This window comes from Chiloscyllium punctatum, chromosome 5 (genome assembly GCF_047496795.1).
Source record: "Chiloscyllium punctatum isolate Juve2018m chromosome 5, sChiPun1.3, whole genome shotgun sequence".
In the NCBI taxonomy this organism is placed as follows: Eukaryota; Metazoa; Chordata; class Chondrichthyes; order Orectolobiformes; family Hemiscylliidae; genus Chiloscyllium; species Chiloscyllium punctatum.
This window is the reverse complement of record NC_092743.1, coordinates 72,357,926-72,372,039: the sequence shown is the minus strand read 5'-3', so window position 1 is coordinate 72,372,039 and position 14,114 is coordinate 72,357,926. Positions and strand designations below refer to the sequence as shown.

At 39.2% G+C, this 14,114-nt stretch overlaps 1 long non-coding RNA gene across 1 annotated transcript; it reads right to left on the bottom strand.

Annotated features, from left to right (window-relative positions):
* Positions 1 to 435: 435 nt before the first annotated feature.
* On the bottom strand, positions 436 to 9,218 carry LOC140477162 (uncharacterized). Its single transcript, XR_011960661.1, has 3 exons — positions 8,954 to 9,218; positions 4,772 to 4,809; positions 436 to 1,216 (listed from the first exon to the last, which is right to left on the bottom strand). It is a non-coding gene; the product is annotated as an uncharacterized lncRNA (long non-coding RNA).
* Positions 9,219 to 14,114: the final 4,896 nt, after the last annotated feature.

Below are 14,114 nucleotides of genomic sequence, written 5' to 3'. Positions count from 1 at the left end.
CTCTACCACCAACAGGAGGCTCACAGGCCCATAATTTCCAGGATTATCCCTGCTACCCTTCTCCAGTCATCTATGGCCAAAGAGGATACAAAGATGTCTGTCAATGCTCCAGCAATTTGTTCTCTTGCCTCCCTCAGTATTCTAAAATAGAATCTATCAGGACCCAGGGTCTTACCTATCTTAAGACTTTTTAAGGCACACAACATCTCTTCCTTTTTAATAGCAACTTGGCTTAGAATTTCCACATTCCCTTTCTCGAGATCATCCTAAATCAATTCCTTCCCTTTCGTGAAGACTGAAACAAAGTATTAATTTAGGACCTCATCTACCTCTTTTGGGTCCAACACAGATTCCCTTCTTTATTCTTCAGTGGGCCAGGCCTTTCCCTGGCTCTCCTTTTGCTTTTTAATATATATGTGTAAAAAAAGCCTTGGGATTCTCCTTTATCCTGTTTGCCCATGACTTTTCATGACCCCTTTGAGCCCTGTGGTTCCTTGTTTAAGTTCTTTCCTTATACACATCAAAAGGGCTTCATCAGTTCCCATCCTTCTAAACCTTACATATGCTTCCTTTATCCTTTCGAGAATGGTCATAACATCCCAGGTCATCCAAGGTTCATGTAACTTGTCATTTAGATTGCAATTTAACCAAGTTTCTCTTTCTCTTCCATCTCCTGATTTACAGCTATTATTGTATCCTCCAAAGTGATGACAGAAGCATAATATTTGTTAATTCTCACTACCAAAATGATTAACATTAATGTGGAAACTCATGTTTCCATCTTTACATTTCAAGCCAACTCCCTCTCATCCTCCAGCCCCCTCAAAGATCAGCAAGGCAGCCTGTATGTGAAGTCACAGGAGATATTTAACGAGTATTTTGCAGTATTTACAATGGAGAAGGACATGGAAGATACAGAACGTAGTGAAATAAATGGTGACATCTTGAAAAATGCCCAAATTACAGAGGAAGAAGTGTTGGATGTCTTGAAATGCATAAAAGTGGATAAACCTCCAGGAGCTGATCAAGTGTTCGCTAGAACTCGATGGGAAGCGATTGCTGGGCCTCTTGCTGAGATACTTGAATCATCAACAGGTGAGATGGCACCACGTTAGTCAACCTTCTGACATTATTTAAGAGAGGTGGTAAGGACAAGCCAGAGAACGATAGACCAGTGAGCCAGACGTCAGTGGTGGGCAAGTTGTTAGAGGAAATCCTGAGGGAGAGAATTTACATGTATTTGTAAAGGCAAGGACTGATTAGCAACAGTCAACATAGCTTTGTGCATGGGAAATCATGTCTCACAAACTTGATTGAGTTTTTTGAAAAAGTAACAGAGGATTGATGAGGTCTGATGGTGGATGTGATCTATATGGACTTCAGTAAGACATTCGACAAGATTCCCCAAGGGAAACTGATGAGCAAGGTTAGATCTCATGGAATACAGGAAGAACTAGCCATTTGGATACAGAACAGGCTCAAAGGTAGAAGACAGAGGATGGTGGTGGAGGGCTGTTTTTCAGACTGGAGGCCTGTGACCAGTGGAGTGCCACAAGGATCGGTGCTGGATCCACAACGCTTCATGATTTGGATATGAACATAGGAGGTGCAGTTACTAAGTTTGCAGATGACATCAATATTGGAGGTGTAGTGGACAACAAAGAAGATTACCTCTGATTACAACGGAATCTTGATCAGATGGGCCAATGGGCTGAGGAGTGGCAGATGGAGTTTAATTTAGATAAATGCGAGGTGCTACATTTTGGGAAAGCAAATCTTAGCAGGACTTCTAGACTTAATGGTAAGGTCTTCGGGAGTGTAGCTGAACAAAGACCTTGGAGTGCAGATTCATAGCTCCGTGAAAGTGAAGGCTGCATTTGGTATGCTTTTCTTTATTGGTCAGAGTATTGAGTACAGGAGGTCATGTTGTGGTTAGGCCACTTTTAGAATATTGCATGCAGTTCTGGTCTCCTTCCTATCAGAAAGATGTTGTGAAACTTGAAAAGATTTCAAGGATGTTGCCAGGGTTGGAGGATTTGAGCTATAGGGAGAGGCTGAACAGGCTGGGCTGAGGGGTGACCTTATAGAGGTTTATAAAATCATGAGGGGCATGGACAGAATAAATGGACAAATTTTTTCCCTGGGGTGGAGGAGACCAGAACTGGAGGGCATAGGTTTAGGGTGAGAGGGGAAAAGATATCAAAAGAGACTTAAGGGGCAACCTTTTCACGCAGAGGGTGGAATGTGTATGGAATGAGGTGCCAGAGGAAGTGGTGCAGGCTGGTACAATTACAAGATTTAAAAGGGCATCTGGATAAGCATATGAATAGAAGGGGTTTGGAGAGCTGTGGACAAAGTGCTGGCAAATGGGACTCGATTAGGTTGGGATATCTGGTCGGCATGGATGAGTTGGACCAAAGGGTCTGTTTCCGTGCTGTATATCTCTTTGACTATGACTAGGACTCTTCGGCCTTTCCTCCTGATTAAATATTTAGTTAATGTAGTCAGCAATTGTTTACATTTAACCAATCATCTGACCTGCCAACCAACACCGCACAATGATGATTTTTCCCAAAGCCTGATGCTTTCCTCAACTCTAAACGATAAATGATGAACCCTACTCTTTCAATATTTCTTTATTATAGGAATTTCCTTATTCTGCACATTCTTTTTGTATACTCTATCCTTCATTGCGGTTATTGTTAGGGGCTCTGAAGGCAACTCCTATTAGTGATATCTTTACTATTCCTCATCTCTACCTAAACTCATTTAACTCTAATCTTCTGTACCTAAAACATCTATAATGTCGTGCATGAAAAGTTCTACCTCTCCAAGTTTACGAATCTTGGCATCCTTACTGAATAGCATACTTCCTTCAATATTCAGCACCCAATCCTGGTCATCCATCAGCCGCATCTTTGTATTGACTGTTTGATCATATCCATCTTTTTCAATGTGCATTATTAATTTGTTTACTTTGTAATTAATTCCATACACATTCAGATACAGACAATTTCTATCATCCTGAGTTGCACTTCCGATTTAGTCCGCCTTGATTCTATCCATTAATTTGTACAACTATCCAAGCCTAATCCTCCAATAGCTAGTTAAAAGCCCCTCTACTTCTCCAGTTATGTGGCTCACTACAATACCAGTTCCATTGTGTTCCAGGTATAGCCAGCCCAATGGTTCAAATCCCTGGAATCCATTTCCTCCTCCTCAGTCTTTGAATCAACACATTTACTTCTCTAATTTTATTCACCCTCTGCCAAGTTGTGGGAGGTATCAGTCCAGAGATTATTACCTTTCAGGACATGCTTAAGTTAATGCCTAGCTTCTCAGACTTTCTCAGTCAAGGCTCTTTCTTCATTCTACCTATACCAACATGGCTCATAACAATTGAAACAATTCCTTCCCACAACAGGATCTTGAACTTTAAGAAATGCAGAGGCCAAACTCCTCCGTTAATTAAAAATAAACATCCAGAAAGTGTCACCTCAGCTTGTAAACTGTTAAAAGTGAGGGCGTGAAAGAATTCCTAATTTCCATTATCTCAAGAAAAATAACAATTTATTTTCTTTACAAAACATTAAAGCAAAAAACTATTTTTAAAAATCCAGGCTCAGTAATTTAAGAAAAAAAACAATCCGACTCCAACTCTAAAAATACTGCTCCAATAACAAAATTATTAAACATTACATTAACTTAATCTCAAGTCTGTCTGTCTTCTCCGCTGTCTTTAATCTTCCATCTGCTGATCTCCCCAGGTGGTCATTTCACCTTCAACTGCTTTTACAGGGAAGATACCTTTTGATAGAGAGATTGCCTTATTTCTTTGAGAGCAAGATGTTAGATGGGCAATAGCTCAATGGCAGTTGCTCTGCTATTCGGTGAGAGTTGCTCTTATCAATTTTCAGAATGCTCTGGTATTATACCCGCCAACATCATACTCTGTCATTGGTCGGATGTTGTCAATATAATAAATTCAAATTCAACTGGGTTTTAGTATCCTGGGCATAATTTAAATTGATTGGTTAAATTTGAATTGTTGTCCAAAAGCAACCAAAACTCAGTTACCCACGTAACAGCCATTTGTTACATATTTTGGAATAACTGGTCTCTTAGCCGATTTGTTCTGCCGCCCTGGCTGTACTTTACATTTAAAGATTCAGAAAACACTATCTTGAAGTGACCATACACTCTTTAGAATTTGTAACGCAACGGACAGACATCACATCTACGTGGACTCATTCTTTGTGGCAGAGAAGTGTTTCAATCCCCACTACTTGAAGAAGTCACTCATTAGTATGATTTCCAGCATCTCTGCCTTTTGTTTTAGATTTTATTCTGAAGCTGTGCACTCTATGAAAGCTCAAGCAAATCTGAACAAGCTAATGGCACTCAATATCACATGACTCTCCTCTTAGAAAAATAGAAACTAAAAAGGAGTATTTTTCTCCTGAAGGGTCATGAATCTTTATAAATTTCTTCCTCAAAACGATAGTGGAAGAAGAGTCTTAAAAGTATTTTTAAGTGAGAGAGAGATAGCTTTGTGATAAGCAAGGGGTGTAAGGTTATCAGGGTAGGTGAGAATGTGAAATAATTAGAACAGTCATGATCTTATTGAATACTGGAACACGTTTGAGGCCCTGCTGTGTTCCTATCATTTTACATTTGTAAGGGAATGATAGAATTCTAAGTTGTTTTCAAAAGTTAAGGAAAAAAAAAAATCAAACAAACAAATATTATGTTTCTTTTTAAAATTACTTACCTGGTCTAAGACCAAATTACTTAAGTGCCTTCAAATACCTACAGTAGAAGAAAAAGTAGATCATAGTAATAATATTCATTTTGAACTACAATATAAATTTAATTTATATTTACAGTAACATTTCCTTTTCTGGAGGAAAATTATTTAAAAACAAAATGTATCCCACTAAAAATAAAGTCCTGCACTATTAATTCCCACATCTTAATACATATTGCTATAATACTGGGACGCGGCATCACACACTCCCCAATTCCTGTTACCAGCTAGGACAGGAAGTAGTGACCGAGGTAGTGGACCGGTTTACAAGCTCATGGCAACTGTGAGATGGAACAGCCCCTGTAGAAAACTGACAAAGGAGGGGAGGGGCATGTGTGTCTAGTGGTGGCATCACTCAGAGGGTGGCAGAAATGGCAGCGTCCAATGTTTTGGATGTGGCTGCTACTGGGTGGTTTTTGTTTGCTTTCCAGCATCTTTGTTTTAGGTTTTTATTATGAAGCTGTACACTCTATAAAAGCTCAAGCAAATCTGAACAAGCTCATGACAGTGTCACACGACTCCCCTCTTACATATTATATAGTTAGTGTATGTTGTGTTTTGTAACTACAAGATCAGGTTGGGAATCCTGCAGCAAGCAATTCACCTCCTGATTTCCAAAGCCTGTCTACCATCTATAACACATGTCAGGAGTGTGACTGAATACTTCCCACCTACCTGGATAAAGCACCTTGTTTACTTGGCATCATATACATATTCAGTCCCTACACCACCAACAGTCAGCACACACTGGTGGTACTATCGACAAGATGCATTTCAGAAATTCATCAAGGCTCCTTAGACAACATGATTTAAACCCACTGCCCTACAACCCAAAAGAATAATGGTGTTCATTTATCTGCTGCCATTATGTGTAAAGTTTCCCTCCAAGTCACTCAGTTTTGACTTCGAAATGTACCACCATTCCTTCAGTGTCACTTGGTCAAGATCCTGGAATTCTCTCCCAAACTGCATTCCACCTACAGGAAGTGGACTGCAGTAGTTCAAGGTGGCAACTCACCATCACTAAGGACAACTGAGGAGGAGTATGAAATGCTGACCCTGCCAGCGACATTCAAGAATTAACGTTTTTTAAAAACTTTTACTTTTATAGCCTAGATTTAAAAAGTAGAAAATTGAACATTTTATGTCTCACTTATATAGTCAAATTAACGATGAATAACCAAATTTAACAGTCAAGTTAATAAGAACATGCAGAGCTAATCTTAAGGGAGGAAAATAGCTTTTCTTGAACAAGGTGAAAATACTTAAGCTTTTGAAATTACAAAAGTATTAGTCACAATTAAACAATTATAAGAATTCTAACTCTGAACACCAAGTTAAATAATCAAAATTACAGAAAGTTGTGACCGCAGCCCAGTCCATCATGCAAACCAGTCTTCCTTCCAGTAACTCAATCTATTCTTCCCACTGCCTCAGGAAGCACCAGTGTAATCAAAGACTTGCCCCATACCGGTTATACTCTATTCCAACCTCTTCTGCTGGCCAGAAGATACAAAAGTTTGAAAACACATCCTAAAAAAATTCAGTAAAAGCTTCTTCCACGCTTTAATAGGAGAGATCCACTCACATTTAGAACATAGAACATAGAACAATACAGCGCAGTACAGGCCCTTCGGCCCTCGATGTTGCGCCGATCAAAGCCCACCTAACCTACACTAACCCACTATCCTCCATATACCTATCCAATGCCCGCTTAAATACCCATAAAGAGGGAGAGTCCACTACTGCTACTGGCAGGGCATTCCATGATCTTACGACTCGCTGAGTGAAGAACCTACCCCTAACATCAGTCCTATATCTACCCCCCCTTAATTTAAAGCTATGCCCCCTTGTAATAGCTGACTCCATACGCGGAAAAAGGTTCTCACTGTCAACCCTATCTAACCCCCTAATCATCTTGTACACCTCTATCAAATCACCCCTAAACCTTCTTTTCTCCAAAGAAAACAACCCCAAGTGCCTCAGCCTTTCCTCATAGGATCTTCCTACCATACCAGGCAACATCCTGGTAAACCTCCTCTGCACCCGTTCCAGTGCCTCCACATCCTTCCTATAGTATGGCGACCAAAACTGCACACAATATTCCAGAAGCAGCCGCACCAGAGTCTTATACAACTGCAGCATGACCTCAGGACTCCGGAACTCAATTCCTCTACCAATAAAAGCCAGTACGCCATATGCCTTCTTCACTGCACTATTTACCTGGGTGGCAACTTTCAGAGATCTGTGTACATGGACACCAAGATCCCTCTGCTCTTCCACACTACCAAGTAGTCTACCATTAGCCCAGTAATCCATCTTTTTATTACTCTTACCAAAGTGAATCACTTCACACTTAGCTACATTGAACTCCATTTGCCACCTTTCTGCCCAGCTCTGCAGCTTCTCTATATCCCGCTGTAACCTGCCATATCCTTCCTCACTGTAGTAGAATTGATCTTTCTCTCCACTAGTAATACTAAAAAGCAAAAAAAAATAGTGACCAATGACAGCCTCTGTAAGTACATATTATTCATTTACACTACCAGAAATCTAGATGTTAGTTTTGTTTTAAAATGCAAAGGCTTACCAAATACAACATTGCAATTAGCTGACACCATAGGAGTCCAATACATTGAACAATGTGCTTTCCATTTTTTATACTGTATATGGTCAACTTTAGCTGACTGCCTAATGCCATCTTGAATAATTGTTTGCACAATTTATTTCAAGCTTTACAATCCAAGAAACAACAGAACCAATTTGCTTAATCTAATCTCAAACTAATCTCAATCGCTAAAGCGCTTACACAGTTCTGAAGCAGAAATGGGGCAAAGACTTTGTATACTTAAATGAATTTTTATATTTTAATATGAATATTAAAATTTTAAACTGGCTAGCTAAATAACTGCATTATAATAAAATTGTAAACTATTCTATCACATAACACTTTATAGAATCACCAGCTAGTTTCAAAACAGTTTCTACCCTGTTGTTAGAATACTGAATGGACTCTCAAACTCTTAACATTCACCTGTACCTGTGTTTTTGTTTTTTGCCGCTGTTTACCTAATATTTACTTATCTATGCTACTTAACTCAGTGATCACATTGTATTGCTTGCAAGACAAAGCTTTTCACTGTGCGTCAGTACATGTGACAATCAATTCAATTCAATCTAATCACAGGTAAGGAGTGAAAGATATGGACACTGACACCTAATCTGAAATAAATTCAATATCATGAACAATAAAGTTCTTTTTTCAGAGTGCTAACATGGTTGTGTTATCGATATTAGGTTTGAGCAATTTCCAAACCATCAAATAAATGGCTCAATACTTATAAATGTATTCAAAATCTCTGTCTGTATCACTAACTGCCTGCAATATAATGTTAGACACCATTCACTACTGGATGTAATATTTAATAGGGTAAGCGGACATAGATTTTAAAATCTATTGTAGTTTTTTGAAAAGTAAGAACCAAAATGAATTCAAGCAACAGATGGTAATTCTTAAAACTAATCTGCTTTCGTGCATTTTTAACTAATCGGGATTACAGAGTATTATTTTCAAACACCGTTCAGAAAAAAACATTATCATTTGTCTATCCAACTTTATTGCAACATGTTAACTAAATTTTAAGTCAGTCATATTTTTCCAACCTAATTTGATTTAGATTATTGCAAAGATGTATATGGCATATTGTATGGAGCTCACATACATACAAATGAATATATATATACACACACACACACAGAAATTATTTATGGTTATTCTTTTTCAAAAAACTGATTTAATTAGTTTTCATTTGGACAGTGAAGAATCAGAAAAAAAAAGGTGTATTTTCATTACATTAATCTCATAACTCGAATAAAATATCTACATTTTACGTAATACACATCAATTTGCGTTTACAAATAGATTAGTTTTTTAATCTTTGAAGCGTGAAATCTATCATCTACAATTAAAATATATTGTAAAGCAAAAAAGTTCGTATTTCAATACAAATACTATTTGTACTTTGCATTCGATATCAACCATTTGTTCAACACATAAATATTATTATTAATTGAAGTACTGATTGAAGCTTCTTCGGTTTCCCTCGAATTGGAGCTCATAGGGTCAAGCGTATTTGATAAACTTACCATAGTAATTAAGCAACAGCATTTGCAAGAGTAACGATAGACATTTGATTAGCAGTGTTCTCACTTTCCATTCAAGTGAAGTGAAACTGGAGGCCTGGAGACAGTTGAAGGCACGGCTACAATGCTCTCGTTTCACACTCTGCACGTTCCTATTGTTACTCTGACACACCGTTTGATGACTTCACAATTTACCTGCGAGGGAGGGCTATTTCTCCTCCAAATAACAAGACTTGTTTTCCAGCAATCTCGTAATGAAGATAAGAGGAGAGGTTCAGAGGGGGAGGGGGAAGGTAGTGCCGACTAAGGAAACGTTCGCGAAAATAAACTGGAAAACAATGCAAACTCTCACATGTTCCTCGTGATTTGTGGAGAAAACGGAGCTTAAGGTTTCAAGTCCCTCAAAAATTTTGATATTGTTAACTATTCCCAACTGGCCCACTTCCTATCTTCACACTGAGTAAACTTCAACTTATCTAAAATTTCGTTGCCGGTATTCTTACTCACACCATTGTGTTTATCCACCACCCTTTAAATAAGTGACCTTTTTGTAGTCCCTTTTTAAAAAGAGCTTTATCCTCATTTGCAAAGCTCCATCCATGCTCTTACCTACTCCTTTCTCTGTTGATTATTCAAGATATCTGTACTTTTAATTCTGACCTCTTCAGCAATCTCAATTTTAATTACTCCACCATTGGTAGCCATTCTATCAACAAATGAAAATCAAAGTGCTGAAATTTGCATCCCATAATTCTGTATGCCTCTATCCTTCTTTCCACCTTGAAAACATTCTTTAAACACGAGCTCTTTGGCCAAACCTATCCCATTATCAAACTGTATATTTTGATTATAAATTTCTGTGAAGTACCCAAGAACAATTTATGAAAGAAACTTTATAGATGCAAGTTGTTGTAGGTTCTATTTTCAAATATTGACTGACCTGGTAAGTGTTTTCCAAGTTCTGGTTTTGCTTCTGCTTCCAGAGTAGCCATGGTGTGTATCTATGATATGAATCAGGAGATTATGGAAGCACTTAACTTGGGTACACAATATTCAGTGACTTCAGATTGGCTAAGTGCATGTATCCTGCTAGATCAGTATGTTGAGGAATTCACAAGGGAATGGGTTATGTTCGGCCTAAAAATAAATCCAAGAGTGATATCAAGAAAGGCCAAGTTTTTTGGCCGATCAGATGTTGTTGTTATGGAGTGAGTCTAAACTTAATACTGGAAAATCGCATCATCCATAAGGAAGATAGAGCTATTTTGAACACAAGCAAAAAGGGAACAAAATTAAATCAAGTCAAAGTAAAATAGAATTATAAGGTATATTGAAGAAAAATAAAGTTAATATATGTGAATGAGTGAGTAAGTTAATAAAATACTTTACTAATAATGTTTTATAGTAAGTTTATATTTAGTTTAAAGGTAACAGCTTACAGAATAACAAAATGGCAAATCATCTGGGCCAACTGGAGTATGCATCATGGTATGTACCATGGACACACCATGTATTAACTCTGGGTTTCAAAACCTGAGAGCAAATGAAGTCTCTCAGAGGACGACATGGATAGCATGTATAGAGAGGTCTCACCTCACATTAGAAACAAACAACCAGAGAGGGAGTGGGTGACTACCAGGTAGTCTAAGAAAACTGGGCAGGTAGTGCAGGCGTTCCCAGAGCCTTTGTGCTTGCCGTTATCAGTATTTTGAAAACCAATGGTTCTTCGGGGATTACAATTTCAAGATTGTCAGGAGGAGAGCTAGGATTGAGATGAGGAGAAACCTCTTTACTCAGAGAGTGAGGATTTGAAATACACTGTCTGGGAGAGCGGTGAAGGCAAATTCCATAGGAAATTTCAGAACAGAGCTGGATATATATTTGAAAGTGATTTAATTAGAGAGCTGCGGAGATAGGACCAGAGAATGAGACTAGCTGGGTAATTCTTCCAGGAGGAAGTACAGACATGATGGGTCAAATGACCTCCTCCTGCACTGTAAAATTCTGACAACAACCAGACATACCTCTATGGCACTAAAGGGTTTCAGCTGTAGAGTGGGGAGAAAAGAATGGAAAGGCATTTGTGATAGGGAATTCCACAGTCAAGAGATCAGACAGGTAATTCTGCAGCATTAAATTTGACTTAAGAATTTTTAAAATTCACTTGTGGGATGTGGGTGTCGCTGGTTGGCCAGCATATCTTTCCCACTCCTAGTTGCCCTTGAGAAAGTGATGGTGAGCTATTTTCTTGAACCCACTGCAATCCATGTGCTGTTTGTTGACCCACAATGTCCTTAGGGATGGAAATCCAAGATATTGACTCAGCAATAATGAAGGAATAGCAATATATTTCTAGGTCAGGATGGTGAATGGCTTGGAGGTAATGGTGTTCCCACATATCTGCTGTCCTTGTCCTTCGAAATGGTAGAGATCATGGGTTTGGAAGGTACTGTCGAAGGATCTTTGGTGAATTTCTGCAGTGCATTGGGTTGCATCATTGATGCAATGTCATGAATATAATGAAGCATCTGCAGAATATCGTCATTGGAGGATCAGCCAGAAATTAGGATCCAGGATGGTACTAGTGTCACGGGTAGGAAAAGGATGAGATCCTGAAAACAAATTTCAGGGAGATGGAAGAAAATTCAAAAATAGACATTGAGGACAGAAATGTCAAGATTACTCCAATATCACATCCTTGTGTACATAAAAACAGGAGAATCAGTCAGTTGAATATGTAACTGGACAAGTAGTGAAGGAAGATAGCTTTGGCAAATAGAGTTAAGGAGAATCCAAAGGGTTTTTACAAATACATTAAGGAGAGAACAGGGCCCCTCAAAGATCAGCAAGGCAGCATTTGTGTGGAGCCACAGAAGATTGGGGAGATACTAAATGAGTATTTTGCATCAGTGTTAACTTTGGAAAAAGACATGGAAGAATGTAAGGAAATAGATGGTGACATCTTGAAAAATGTCCATATTACAGAGAAGGAAGTGCTGGATGTCTTGTATCACATAAAAATGGATAAATCCCCAGGACCTGATCAGGTGTACCATAGAACTCTGTGGGAAGCTAGGGAAGTGATTTCTGGGTCCATTGCTGAGATATTTGCATCATTGATAGTCACAGGTGAAGTGCCGGAAGACTGGAGTTGAGAGCGTGCTGCTGGAAAAACACAGGCAACATCCGAGGAGCTGGAAAATCGACTTTTCAGGCAAAAGCCAGGAAGACAGGGGTTTGGCTAATATGGTGCCACTATTTAAGAAGGGTGGTAACGATAAGCCAGGGAAATGTAGACCAGTCAGCCTGATGTCAGTGGTGGGCAAATTGTTGCAGGAAATCCAGAGGGACAGGATATACATGTATTTGGCAAGGACTGATTAGGAATAGTCAACATATTTTTGTGCATGGGAAATCACGTCTCACAAACTTGATTGAGTTTTTGAAGAAGTAACAAAGAGGATTGTTGAGCCCAGAGTGATGGACGTGATCTATCTGGGCTTCTGTTAAGGTGTTCAACAAGGTTCCCCATGGAAGACTGGTCAGCAAGGTTAGATCTCATGGAACACAGGGAGAACTAGCTATCTGGATACAGAACTGGCTCACAGGTAGAAGACAGCAGGAGGCTTGTTTTTCAGACTGGAGGCCTGTGACTAGTGGAGTGCCGCAAGGATCAGATGCTGGGTCCACTACTTTTTGTCATTTATATAAATGATTTGGATGTGAGCATAAGAGGTATAGTTAGCAAGTTTGCAGATGACACCAAAATTGGAGGTGTAGTGGACAGCGAAGGAGGTTATCTCAGATTACAACAGGATCTTGATCAGATGGGTCAATGGGCTGAGAAGTGGCAGATGGAGTTTAATTCAGATAAATACGAGGTGCTGCATTTTGGAAAAGCAAATTTTAGCAGGACTTATACACTTAATGGTAAGGTCCGAGGGAGTGTTGCTGAACAGAGACCTTGGAGTGCAGGTTCATAGTTCCTTGAAAGTGTAGTTGCAGGTACATAGGATAGTGAAGAAAGCATTTGGTATGCTTTCCTTTATTGGTCAGAGTATTGAGTACAGGAGTTGGGAGGTCATGGTGCAGCTGTACAGGACATTGGTTAGGCCACTTTTGGAATATTGCGTGCAATTCTGGTCTCCTTCCTATCAGAAGGATGTTGTGAAACTTGAAAAGATTCAGAAAAGGTTTGCAAGGATGTTGCCAGGGTTGGAGGATTTGAGCTATCGGGAGAGTTGAATAGGCTAGGTCTGTTTTCCCTGGTGCATCGGAGGCTGAGGATTGACCTTGTAGAGGTTTATAAAATCATGAGGGCATGGATAGGATAAATAAACAAAGTCTCTTCCTTGGGATGGGGGACTCCAAAACTAAAGGGCATATTTAGGGTGAGAAGGGAAAGATATAAAAGAGACCTAAGGGGGGCAATTTTTCACGGAGATAGTGGTACATGTATGGAATGAGCTGCCAGAGAAAGTGTGGAGGCTGGTACAATTGCAACATTTAAAAGGCATCTGGATGGGTATATAAATAGGAAGGTTTGGAGGGATATGGGCCGGGTGCTGGCAGGTGGGTCTATATTGGATTGGGATATCTGGTCAGCATGAACGAGTTGGACTGAAGGGTCTGTTTCCATGCTGTACCTCTCCATGCCTCTATGTATGAAAAATCAAATTATCTGGCTAAGGTGAAGTTGGATCAATTACAGGCAACCAGGAGAGTTTATAATGGGGGGAAAGAAAAGTGGCAGAGAAACAAAATGATTACTCTGTGTCTGATTTCACTGAGTAAAATGTGAGACATCTCTCAGAATTAAGAATCAAAGTGACTGGAGAGAATGAGAAATTGAAGGAAATTTGTATTTGTAAGCCGATTATACTGGAGAAATTAATGGAATTAATTAATTCATCACCTAATAACCTACATACTGATTGCTAAAAGGGATGGGTATAGAGAGAGTCAAGGCATTGTTGATCATTTTACAAAATTCAATAGGATCTGGAATGATTCCTGCAGATTGGATGTTGGCACATGTCAGGGTCAATAAAGTCTGGCGCTGGAAAAAGCAGAGTAGGTCAGGCAGCACCTGAAGAGCAAGAGAATTGAAATTTCAGGCATAACCCTTCATCAGGCCTGGGTAGGGAGAAGAGGGCTGAGAAAT